The following is a 13,714-nucleotide window of genomic DNA, read 5'->3' as shown; positions in this document are numbered from 1 at the left end:
TATTACTTATTACGTTTTTTCTTTCTTTCTTAAAAAAAAAAAAAAAAAAAAAAAACTAAAAAAAAAAAACCCCGAAAAAACAAAACAAAAAGAAACCTAGCATGTCTCGGAAGAAGAAAAAAAAGGGCATAAATTTAATTCTTATTTATTTTGTATTTTTTTTTTTACAATTTTAACTCTTCTGTCTATCTCCCCTTTTTTTTTCTTTCTTACGCATATATATATATATATATATATATATATATATATATATATATATATATATATATGCACACGAAAGCGTGCATTTCCTATATATTTATACATACGCATTAAATTATATACATATATATCCCTGATAATACATAAATTAATGCATATGTGTGTATATGTATATCCCAAAAGCATACTTTGTCTAATATATAATGCATATATATAGATTGCGTTACCCAATCTATATACATTGTATTATTTTATGTTAATTGCTGATATATATTTTCAATGTATGCATATGCACTGGGAATGGGATATATATATATAATATATATATGAATGTATGTAGGTAAGTTTTCACATTTGGCGTGTATATACATGTTTTCTATGTGTATATGTATATACATTGGGGATGCACATACATATATATAGTATATACATTTGTAGGAAATGTATATAGCCATGTATACATTTGGGTGTGTGTGTGACACTTATACATGTGGGATGTGTGTGTGTACATTGGATATATGTGTATATTAAATTCCGCATTTTACACACTACTAACAAAGACAAAACATTGTACTAAATACAAACTTCTATTATCTACACAAACATATATGGTATTTAAGTTGATTAAATACATTTTAACAAATAGTAAATGTTTTTATATCGACAGTTGTGAAATTATACACCGTTGGCGTTACACACGAACATGGTATTAACATTATTTGTGACGGCGTCTATGTACAAAAGAATCGACAATAATTGCAAATAGGTGTATAATTTGTGATTTTAAAATATAAAATAAGTTTATCATTTGAATTCCTCGGTCTACTGCTTTTTTCGTGATTGGTTTTTACACAACGTTTCGGTCGGTGTTTCCTCCATTAGGTGTATCTTGTCGAACTTGGGGGTCGGCACTGAATTTTGTGAACGGAACCCTTAATTTAATTCACGTGGTTTGCGTGCTTTGGTTCCATCAGCCAAGGCTGAGTAGAAGTCCCAAGTAGAAGTACCTATTTACAATGCCTCCCCACGGGACAGAGTTAGACACCAGGGTCGTTTTTTAACGTGGAGAAAAAAAGGTACAAAAATAAAAATTGTCTCAGTCGAAGGATTTCTCCTCCACTGAAAGAGAACGAGAAATGGAAGTGCCGCATCTGAAGACAAGATACTACACTTTGATCTTGGCCAAAAGGCTAAGTCCTTTTTTGCAATTTTGAGTGTCGGCCGCAGTTAGGCTTGAACCATCAACCCCTAGAAGACTGCGACTTCTTACAATTGAATTCTACAAAGTACTTTATCTACTACGCCACGATTGCAGCAAGATGAGAACCGTGGTCCAAAGAATCCAAATAATACGAATTATCAATCCTCATTTTAAAAAAATTCATAAACCAAATTGATTTTTTTTTTCTTTTAAATGAATTTTTTTTAATGTTTATTTATTTATATACCTCTTTAATGATATCCAAGCGAATACATAGTGCGGACATTTTGCAGTGTAGGCCAAAAAAAAAAAAAAAAAAAAAAAAGTTGTAGCAAAAACATATATAACAAATAAATGTTACCAAAGGCAAGATAAAGTATTTTTCAACCTAACTGGATAAGTTTTTTTGTGGTTGACTTGGTTGAACTAATTTTAAAGCATTTATTTAATGTAAAACAAAAGTAATGCCGAGTCTACAAAACAAAGAAATGGCTGACAGACGGTTATTTAGGGAGTCTCCATAATAGCTAAAAAAAAAAAAAAAAAAAAAAAAAAAAGCAAAATACTTACAGAACATATTTTCGCACGATTAGTGATAATTATTGGGTGGGTTTCTATCAGTATTTTGTTTAATTTTCGATTTTGATTGATAATCGAGACTCCTGGATGGCTTATGTTTTTGTTTTTTTTTTAATTATTTTCTTTCAAACTAATGCACGTTTTAAAAATAAGTTGACACACACACACACGCACAAATTTATCCAGATAGGTAGAAGAGTAATTATATCTTGCCCTTAAAGGTAGCCTCTATTTGTTGTGTATTTAATTTTTCATCTCTCCATTTTTTTTCTGTAAGATAGATCACCCACAATAGATACAGTCAAAATTTAATGTAACTTGAAAAACAGCATGAATACCCATTTCTAGTTGTTTTTTTTCTTCTTCTTAAATTGCTTTGTGAAAGTACAGAATAGTTATGATTTTCTAAATACTAACGTTATTATTTCAGCACAGTCCGTATTCTATATTCATTTTTGAAGACTTACACTCTTAACAGCGGGAGACAATTCAAGGAGTTCTAAAGTTTTTCAAAGAATATCTCTGAAGATGTTAAAGTTTTAATAAAGGCAAATGCAATAATTGAAAATAAAACATTAAGTATCTGAACATTTATTTACTTTTAATAAAGTCTCTCTAAGAAAACAAAAATACCCTGAAATAAATGAAAGTTGTCATTATATAAAAATGTATGACTTAAAAAAACAAGCTAAGCATGCGGGGGTCCCCCTTCTTCGAGTGAAACATTTACTTTTACCATGACTAATGTTTGTGCAAAATTTCAAAAAACTTGGAAGTATTCAAAAAGGTAAGCTTTTACAACGTGCCCCAGCGTATTATAAACATCCCAACCTCCCCATGTTAAGAACGGCTTTCGGAATAAACAACCCCAACCTCGAAAGCCGTCCTTAACCTGGGGGAGGTTGGGGTAGGGTTTGTTTTACTATACACATATTCGAAAAAGTTGTCAAAAAACAAATATATAACAAATGTTATCAAAGGCAAGATAAGTTATTTTTCCACCTAACTGGATAATTTTCTAGTGTTTTTATTTAATGTAACATGTTTATTTAGCTCGAAAAAGATACAGTGTTTACTGCAAAATTTAAAATGGCGCCGGACTCTCTGCTGAACATGGTAAGTTTGGGAAAATGAGTTAAAAATATACAAAATACTGTTAGAAACTCTCAATATATGTTATCGTGACATAGGCTGACATATATTCGGTGGGGTTTTACTTTTAACACTATTTTGTGTAGTTTTTTATTTTTAACTCATTTTCCCAATCTTACCGTGTTCAACAGAGTCGGGTGCCATTTTAAATTTTCAAATACATCGATAAACACTCTGTTTTTCGAGTTGAATAAACATGTTACATTGAATAAAAACACTAAAAACATATCCAGTTAGGTAGAAAAGTAATTTATCTTGCCTTTGATAACATTTATTTGTTATATATTTGTTTTTTTGACAACTTTTTCGAATCTAATTCGAGTAATTGTAGTAAGACAAACCCGAGGGGGGGGGGTTCTTAACATGGGGTGGTTGGGGGTGTTTATACTACGCTGGGACAGGCCGTAAAAAATACCTTAAAAAATATAAACAACAACAAAATTGGTCTGCAAAAATGAAAATACACAGATGCCGTATTTCCTTATGTTTGTTGTCTTCTTTTCAGCTACCAGTTTTTTTTTTTTTTTTTTTTTACCGGTGTGTTTACATAAAACAAATGGGGAGCTTTACACAGTAGAGACGCACACACTTTTAAAGACGGCGTACGCAAGGTTAACTAATTTGCATATTGGTTAAAAAAAAAACAAAGAAAAAAAATAGTTTATATATTAATATGATAACGTATGTGTTATTTTGTGTATCACGCGTACATTTTTTTCTTCTTCCGAGTGACTGTCGTTTAATTGTTATGATCTTCCATTTCTTGTAATAAATAAGTTTACCAAGAATTCTTTAAGTTTTGGTTTTGGTTTCGATGCAAACTGATCCAAGTCATGTGGATATATTTTTATTTTATTTTTTAAATCACAACTTTATAATATACAAGAATGGACAGAAAATTGGTTCTATAATAATATATAGGAAATCTGCATAAATTAAAATATCATATTTAAGCGTATTTTACGACTGGGCTATGCCTGGCGTTACTGCCAATATAAATACTTTTGCAGTTTAAACAAAAGAGCTACAAGGATGTCAGGGAGTCTCTATTTATGCTGAACATCCACAGAATGCCAACATCAATATATTACGTATGAAAGAATCTGCTGTGGAATTTCCACAGGTCCCGCTTAGTAATAATTATTAATTCAGTTTAACAGTTAGTTTTATCTCAAAATATTGTTTTTTATTTCCTGAACAAATATTTAGCATTTGTGGTTCAAATCTTCCTTTGTGTAGAGAGACCGATTTGATTTTTAAAAAATTGCGATGTTAGGATGATTAATCTGAATCTGAAATCGGAACTTTTAGAGGTATCGGAATCAGAAAAATTTGCCTATTTTCTGATGCTAAAATATCGATGCCTCTGTTCAGTCTCTGAAGAGAAAGGATGCCTGCGTGTGTAATTGTGAGGCAAGGATTGTGCAATCACTAACCACACCTCTCCTGAATCGGCACTGTTTGGGTCCAGTGGCAAGGAGAAGTCCAGGGCGACTGGAAACAATGCTGAGATGAGCGGAGAGCACATTACAGCACCTGGAAGCCCCAAATGGTCACCCATTTTATTACTGACCAGGTTGAACGTTGCTCAACTTTGGTGATCCTGCGAAAACCGGTGTGTCAACGTGATGATGCCAAAAACGATTCCTTTAATCACCGGTTTCTAATTTGATTTTGTTTTAAATCAAAATCTTCCACTGCTGATAGCAATAAAATAATAAATGTTTATCGATTTTATAACAACCAGTAAAACTAAAATCGATAGATCATTCCACACAAGTTTATTTTTTACGTTTGAGAAAATATCTGCACATTTAACTTGTTTTTAGGGTCATTGGGTGGGGAGGGGGATAACAACTTTGCAGTTAAATGTTTAGAGATTTCTAAAGAATTGGAATCGGGGGGGGGGAGTGATATTGGAATCGTCCTATCACTACGGTCTATTTCTAAATTGCAAATGAAAAGAGCAAATTGATTTCTTGGGCATTTATTACAATAAGCAACGAAACAAGAAAGGGGGGGGAACAAAAAAATAAATTAACAAATGTTATCAAAGGCAAGAGAAGTTACTCTTCTACTTATCTGGATAAGCTTTTTGTGTTTGAACTTATTTTAAAGCGTTTATTTACTTTGAAACAAAAGTAGTGTTAAGTTTGAGTTGGGATGAAAAAAAAATGACTGTTTTGGTATAGCCATTTTGACTCTCGATAATCGCCCAGAAATTGAAAATTAAACAAAATACTGGTAATCATTACAATTTCACATTTATTGAATGAGTTTCTACAAGCAAATTAGAATGGAAAAAAAAAATAGGTGTATATTAGACGGTTACATGGAAACTTGATAATCTCTCACAAATCGAAAATTACAAGAAAATATTGGTAATAAAAAATTCGGTTGAACATTACATTTTTGTATGATTGGTGATAGTTATTAGACATGATTCTGCTTAATGTTTGATTTTTTTTTAGAGATTTTCGAGACACCACGTGACCGTCTAATATCAGCCATTTTTTTTTTTTCATTGTAACTTAAGAGTTGTCACTAGTTTTGTATCTAACTAAAAATGCTTTACAATAAGTTAAGATACAAAAAACTCATCCAGTTAGAAGAATAATTAGCTTGCCTTTGGTAACATCTAATTATTTATTTTGGTAACATGTATTTAACTTTTTTCTATTGTTAAAAATGCCCCCTTTTTCAATTTGGATATGAGCGGATGCATGGATATATATATATATATATATATATATATATAATTTTTTTTTTTTTTTTTTTACAAGGTAGTCACCACTTATCAATGGCCGGAAGCCACTCGGGGATAAGAGTTATTGCGTGTACAGTAATCAATGGGATAGTATCATAGTAATCGTTAGTATTGGAGATTTGATAAAGTGTCTTACTTAAGGGGGGGTGGTTCATCAGGTATTTGTTTATGTTGGAATTGAAGACATCCAAGTTGTAGTCAGGTGGAAGACAGGCAAATGGAAGAGAGTTCCACAGGCGTGCACTTCTCAGAAAGAAGCTTTGTTCATGGAATATACGTTGTGGTTTTGTCATAGATAAAGAGTGGGGAAAATTTTTGACAGTGGTTTCAGCTAGACGGGTGTTTATCGTGAAAGATTGGTGAGGGGGGACCAGAGATTAGAGCTCAGACGAGCACTTGCGATGGAAGTAACGATAAAACAGACAGGCTCGCAACGTCTCTCCTATGGAAGAGAGGTTGCAGGGAAGAGAAAAGGGCATCCCTCCACTAAGCCTATTTTGTACCCTGTCAAGGCAGGATAGGCTGTTTTTAGCAACTCCTGCCCAGATGTGGCAGCAGTACTCCAATCTTGGACGTACTTGGCAGTATATATAAAGTAAAAAAAATTAATTGTGAATTATCAGTTTCAAAAGGAAAAACAAACAAAATCAATTTAAGTGTACGTTTCCGAAACGATCGTACACTTAAGTTGATTTTGTTTTTCCTTTTGAAACTGATTGATGATTCACAATTATATATATATTTTTTTCACTCAATATTAATATAGCTTTAGGACACATATACCTATTGAGGTTATATATCTACAATACTATGGGCACTATTTTCTTTTAAAAGTATTAATACATTTGTTAATGCATTAAAATAGACTCTGCTCTTTAGACTCCAGGTCTAATTCCCTCTATAAAAAAAATATAGAACGTATATTAGTCAAAAGATATATATTAGATTCCAAAATTTTTCCAGATTCCGATTTTTGACACATCGATTCCGATTTTAAAAAAATTTCTTAATATTTAATTAAAGATTCAATGCTTTTTAAAAATGTTCAAGTGACTATCCCTCCCCCCGTGTAATTTCCGCATATATTTTGCAAAATGTAAAAATACACTTGGGGTAAAGGTGACGTCTATTACAAGAATGGATATTTCTAAAAGAAATTTCAAAATTTGGTTTGCTTTTACAACACATCTCATTTACATTTGGTCGTCGTTAATGGCGTTTGAAAATTTCATAAACGATTAAAGAATCGATGATTGTTATGCAAAATTAGAAAACAGTTTAAGAACAGAATAGTTAACAAAGTCCCATATCAAGAATGAGTTTTTACATAATGTTAGAAAACCGTTCTTAACATTGTGAGGGGTATCTGTTAACTATTCTCTACCTTGCTTCCATGAAGAAATATTCATGTTTTCTCTTGCAATTTAGAAGGATTTGGCCAGTTATTAGATCGATTTGTGTTAATATTAAGTCATTTTTTTTTTAATTAATAATAATAATAGTAACTAGAGTAAAATCTTTAGATAAATCACACCTCCAAAATGAGATTCTACTTTTTTTGGTACTCATGCAGAGAGTGATCCGTGCTGAAATAACGTTATTATTTAAAAAGCCATTCTTAAAATGGGGAGGGGAGCGTGTTTTGTATCTATTCTGTACTTTAACCTTACAATTGAATAAAAAAACATAAAATTTTAATTAAACTTGGAAATACGATTTAAAAAATAGCGCGGATCGCTAAGTGTACTAGCACCTTTTTTTTTTTTATAATTACGTGGCGCCCCTCCCCCCCCCAAAAAAAATATTTAAGAATATTCAGTAGGAAAGCAGTTTCGCACATAAACTTAACGTAACATGCTAATCATTTCCGGTCCATTCCAACTTTTTAATCTTGTCTAGTCGCTCCAAAAGCAAAGCAAAATATTGGTAAAACAACGTTTTATAACGATTTATTTGATGTGTTTCTACCAATGTTTAATTTTCAATTTTGAGCTGTTATCAAGGGTCCTCGTGAAGGGCTTACGGACAACCACATTTTTTATTCTAACACTTTAAAATAAGTTTAAATACAAATAAACTTATTCAGGTAGGTAGAAGAGTATTTGTTGTATATTTGTTTTTCATCATTTTTTTTTTCTGTTACAGTAACAAATACCTGAATCTCATTTTTCTTTGGGGGTTGGTGTCTAAGTTTAAATGTAGATATAATTTCCTTTCTAATTCGGAAAACTTCAAAGAGTTTTCCCTTTATATATTTAATGCAAGAGTTTGATAAATTCATTGTTGGATTTTTATCTATATTTTTCATTTGTGTCCAAAGCAAAGAAGCACCATAAACATTATTTCAGAAGCCAGAGACAGACTACAGCAATGTTGAGACAGAGCCAATGAAAAACCTTGTCCAGGGCATTTTAAGTCTTTTAATATCAAATATGGACTCCCTGAAATGTTTAACAAATATGTTCAAAACGGGATAAAGGGATGTTTATAGTAATGTACTAATAAAAGAAATAAATTAAACTCTGAAAATATACCGTATATTTCGGCATATAAGACGACCCTTAAAGTTAAATCATCTTTAAAAACCAATATTTCATAAAATACCGGATGTTGCAATCTCTAGCCAAGGCTAAACAAGCATGTTTCGTGATTTAGCAGTCGTCTTATACAACTGATATATGATAAATTTATTAAAATTTGCTCCAATTTTGTACCTCGTCTTATCTGACAATCGCCTTATACTCTAAAATATACAGTATATAGTACTGATTTCAAAAGTAAAATATATATATATATATATATATATATATATATGCACACATATATATGCACAGAAAAATGTTCTTAAAATACATACACAGCACTTAAATTAATAATTATCCAGAACACCCACACATACACACACGCATGTGTATGTACCGTATATTTCGGCGTATAAGACGACCCTTAAAGTTAAAAAAAATGTCATCTTTAAAAACCAATATTTCATAAGATACCGGGTCTTGCAATTTCTAGCCTAGGTTATTTAACATTAGTTTTATATAACCGATATATGATAAATTTATTAAAATTAGCTCCAATCTTGGACCTCGTCTTATCTGATAGTCGCCTTATACACTGAAATAAATGGGATTTATTACCCGTTCTGTGACTCTTAATTGTAAATGAATAACTTCATGTTTTTATAGTCAAGAAAAAAATTTAAAGAATCATTTGCAATCAGAAATTAGGCTCAAAATTTTCTGATTCCTACTCCAAGAAGTTCTGATTTTTCTGATTCCGATCAATCGTCTACACACACACAAACACGCACACACACATATATATATATATATATATATATATATATATATATAATCTTTGATTTTTGTATTCGTTTAGGAATGCATAAGTTCCGCATGTTTTAGTATATTGATTATTAATCTATATATAGAAAACTCAATATGTCTGTCTTCATTTTTTTTTTCAAAGTGCATCTCCTCTGAGATGCAAGATTGCAGAGCGGCATGAGGCAGATCAAATGATTGCAATTTTTTGTGGATCATTGTTATATATATATATATATACTAGCTGTGGTATCTGGCATTGCGCAGGTAGAGAGACGTGGTATACTAAGCAACCAACCTCCAGCCCTAAAAAAGAACTTTTCTTCAATCAAAATAACTGCTCATACCCATGCGATCACCAAAAAAAACAAACAAATTAGCTGCAGTAGCCAGGCTTGAACTTATAGTGTGAAAGAAGAAAAGGGGGTAAAAAAAGCAAATGCGCTAGCTGTCTCGACCACAGTGACTTATGACGTCACGGGTGTTCAAAATAACGTTTTATAAACGTATGTTGAGAATTGGTAGGTGTATGACTTGCAAAAAATGTTTACAAAAAACGTGACCCCCTCCTTGCAAAAAAACGGCCCGGTTGACCAGCACAGAATTGACCTTTTTGGCCGTTTTTTTGTGCTTGGAAAAATGTTAAAGATGTATATTATATTATTATAATAATTATCATTATTGTCTATAAAAACGCTCTGGTCCAGTGGTGGGTGATCATTATTACCTAGTGACCTGAAAATGGGCAATCAATTCATGTAAAATTTATACACAAAATTGTTTCACCACTTTAAATTCTAAAATAATTGTTTTTACTTGGTGCTTCTACAGAATTTGAACCAAACCAAACTAATTTTTTCCGACTGAAAACTAAAAAACTGGGGTTAGGATTGGAGAAAAAAAAAAAAAATCTGCTGACGTACCACTCATTTTTATTGCCAAGGTTTTAAAATTTTTTACATGTAATCGCTAAAAAAGGGTAAAATCTCACTTTTAGAGGATGGGTGGATGAACTAGCATAGTGCTCAGATACAATAATAACTTTTTTTTTTTTTTTTTTTTTTAATGACTACTAACATTTTTGTGGCTGAATAATTATTTTTTTCTAAAATTGAAACGAATTATACAAAATACTATTTAAAAAGGCAAGTACTATTATGAGCTATTCATATATAAAATTTCTGCTTCAAAAATCCATTGGCACAAATGCACATTAACTTGCTGGAAGTACTTTTATTTTCATTTTCAAAAGAGTCATACAAGCAGAAGGGGAAGACAATCCAAAATTAGCGCTTGTTTTCTTACCAAACTTTTCTTGTAATTCAAAACCAGTTCAATAAAAATAACAAAGCATCACAACAGAAAACATTAAATAATGAAACATTTATTGAATTTAAAACTTTAAAATTAAGTAAAAATATTTCAAAATAGTAAACATTAAGATTAAAAGTTTTGGAACCTTTTTTTTATATTCAATAATTTTTTTATGTAGATACATAAGATTAAAACATTGATTAACCATGGGAAGATGGGAAGCAGCCCCACATGAAACATAGTTTCAGAACAATTTGTTGGAATTTAATTATTTTATGATCAAATAATTAAATTTCAAGTAATAATTTTATAATCAAATAAAATACTGTAAAACCCTAGATGTTTTTTTTTTTGTTTGTTGTTTTTTTTTTTTTTTTTTTTTTTTTTTTTTTCCAGGTTACGACGTGGAATACAATTTTTTTCCAGCCCCTGGTATTTTTCCCGCCTTACGGTGTTATTTATAATGTTATTTGATTATATACATGTTTATTATATACTCTACTGTATATTGTTACTAATTTTTAATGCCGTATCCCTTCTATTGTAATTTGCTACAATACCTGAAGCTTAGGGACTGCCAAAATTCACCACAGAATTACCCCACCCTATATGTAACACGATGTAACTTTATTATTAATTAATATTATCAATATAACTTTTGGACCATTTAAAAGAAGGGCAAAATAAACCAGTAATAATAAAAAAAAATCTCTTTTCATCGAACGAAAATAATGAAATTGCGAGATAAAAATCTTGTTTACATAATTGGCGCTTTAAAACAATGTTCCCATGTAGTAGACATTCCGAACGTGAAGTTGCATGAAGATATCAGACGGAAGTGTATTTACTGTTTTTGCGGGAACATTACTCAGTGAGAAAGCGGCGTTCAAAATAGGTGCCACGTTTATTCTGTCAAAAAACATGTCAACGATTCTGAGCATTGTTTACAACTGTCTCAGTGTAACAAAAAGGATGAAACCTGGATACACCACTTCACTCTGGAGTCAAATTGGCAGTCAGCTGAGTGAACAACAGCAGATAAAAACTGTCCTAAGCGACCAAAGATGCAAACATCAGCAGCCAAGGTTTTGGCCTCTGTATTTAAACATATATCCCGCACAATCACATTGACACACTGGTTCTTGTTAGATCACTGAAGTTAAGCAACTATGAGCCTGGCTAGTACCAGATGATGACCATTTGGGAAGGTTAGGCAATGTATGTATCACGTTGAGTCATAGAGGTTTCTCGGTTGGTATCTGGGGACGCATTTAACTCAGGTGAGAGATACAATCCTGAATCAAGACGGAAAGAAATGGGAAACTGCTCTTTACTTCGCTTCCTGGCTTCATGGCTCTACAATTTGGTCATTGATGATGTTAAAACAGCAGGGCTGCTGCATGCATTTAAGTCAATGAAATCTGTGACAATAATGGTTGCTGGTTCTCGACGGCCAGGTTGACATTTTAGTTTTTAAATCTGTATATTAATACGATATCGTGCATATTATATTGTGTGTCATGCTTACATCTTTTTTCTTCCGAGTGACTGTCGTTTAATTGTTATGACTAGGGCTATGACAACAGCATATTCTTTTCATTGGTTTGACTCTTGAGTATATATCTGACACAGTTAATCAACCGAGAACCACATCACTCTATATAAAAGCATATAATACATCACAAGGGATACACATTCGAGTCAAAACAATGAAAAGAATATGCTGTTGTCCTAGCCTTACTTATGACCTTTCATTTTTTTTTTTTTTTTTTTTTAATAAATAAGTTTACCAAGGATTCTTAATAAGTTTTGATTTCGATTATAGCTTAAGGAACTCAAGTTATATATGTGTATATATATATATATATATATATATATATATATATATATATATATATATATATATTAGTAATTTATAAAATATATATGGCGATTAAGCTACACTGAATATTCTGCGTTTCATCCACTATAGGATTCGTCAGGGACGAATCCTATAGTGGATGAAACGCAGAATATTCAGTGTAGCTTAATCGCCATATATATTTTATAAATTACTAACTAGCTCTACCTACGTATTGAGCACTTTTGAAGTAAATACTTAAAGTTTACGCATAAATCTATACTTTCGTATATTAGGTTTATGTGAGTAAATGAAGTAGTTATATATATATATATATATATAGTTAGATTTTTTTTTTTTTCATAAGTTTTGGTTTTGATTCCAGCTGATGCACCCAAGTCATGTGGATATATTTTTTTATTTTTGAAATCACAACTTTATAATATATAAGAATCGATAGAAAATTGACTGTATAATAATATATACACAATCTGAATAAACTAAAATATATTTAAGCATATTTTTCAATCTGGATACATCGAGTGTCTCTGGTAGCTTAGATAAATACTTTTGCAGTTTTAACAAAAGAGCTTCAACAGGGCTTTACATTGCGACTGAAACAGTCGCATTTGCGAGTGATTTTTCAAAATGGCAACTAGAAATAATGAAACGCTTATCTTTTGACGATTATTTCTTTCACTGACAATCTTGCAAAGCTGCTACTGAGTGAAAAATATCTTTTCAACTTTTTTTTTTTTTTTAATAAAACGAACAAAGTTAAATTATTTAAACAATGTATTTTTTTTCTTTTTCAACGAAGGCTGTTTAAAAAAACATTTGAGAAAATTCAAATGTTTATACGTTCAAGTATCAACATAAAATTTGTTGTATATTTAGAATTATACTTGTTAAAAAAAACAAAAACAGAAAAATCTTTGATGTACATACTCCTCACAGAATGAAGATGGGAAGCAGCCCCACATTATTGTTTTGCTGACAGATACTTCTAGAAAAGAAACTTTGCTCATGGAATTTTTGTTTAGTTTTAGGCACAGATAGAGAGTAAGAGAAATTATTAACAGTTGCTGTAGATAGACGAGTATTTGTGGTAGGGGAGAAACCATAAATTGAAGCTCAGATGAGCACCTGCCATGAAAATTATGATGAAGTAGTGATAGACTCACAATGTCTCTTCTGAGGAAGTAGGGAGGTGAAAAGTTTCTTGCCCACTAGATTTCCAAGAAGGTTTCTGTACCCTATCAAAGCAGAACAGAATACTCTTAGCAGCTCCTCCCCAGACGTGGCAACAGTACTCCATCTTAGGACATATTGGC

The 13,714-nt window shown here is 31.4% G+C and overlaps 1 protein-coding gene across 1 annotated transcript in view; it reads left to right on the top strand.

Annotated features, from left to right (window-relative positions):
• The window catches only part of LOC145268797 (ubiquitin-conjugating enzyme E2 E1-like), a 92,708-nt gene that overhangs the window by 821 nt on the left and 78,173 nt on the right, over positions 1 to 13,714 (top strand). The window lies entirely within an intron of this gene.

Source organism: Euprymna scolopes, chromosome 44 (genome assembly GCF_053919585.1).
Source record: "Euprymna scolopes isolate OS-2025 chromosome 44, ASM5391958v1, whole genome shotgun sequence".
NCBI classification, from domain to species: Eukaryota; Metazoa; Mollusca; class Cephalopoda; order Sepiida; family Sepiolidae; genus Euprymna; species Euprymna scolopes.
Note: the sequence above shows the minus strand (reverse complement) of the source record. Positions and strands in the feature narration are given on the sequence as shown.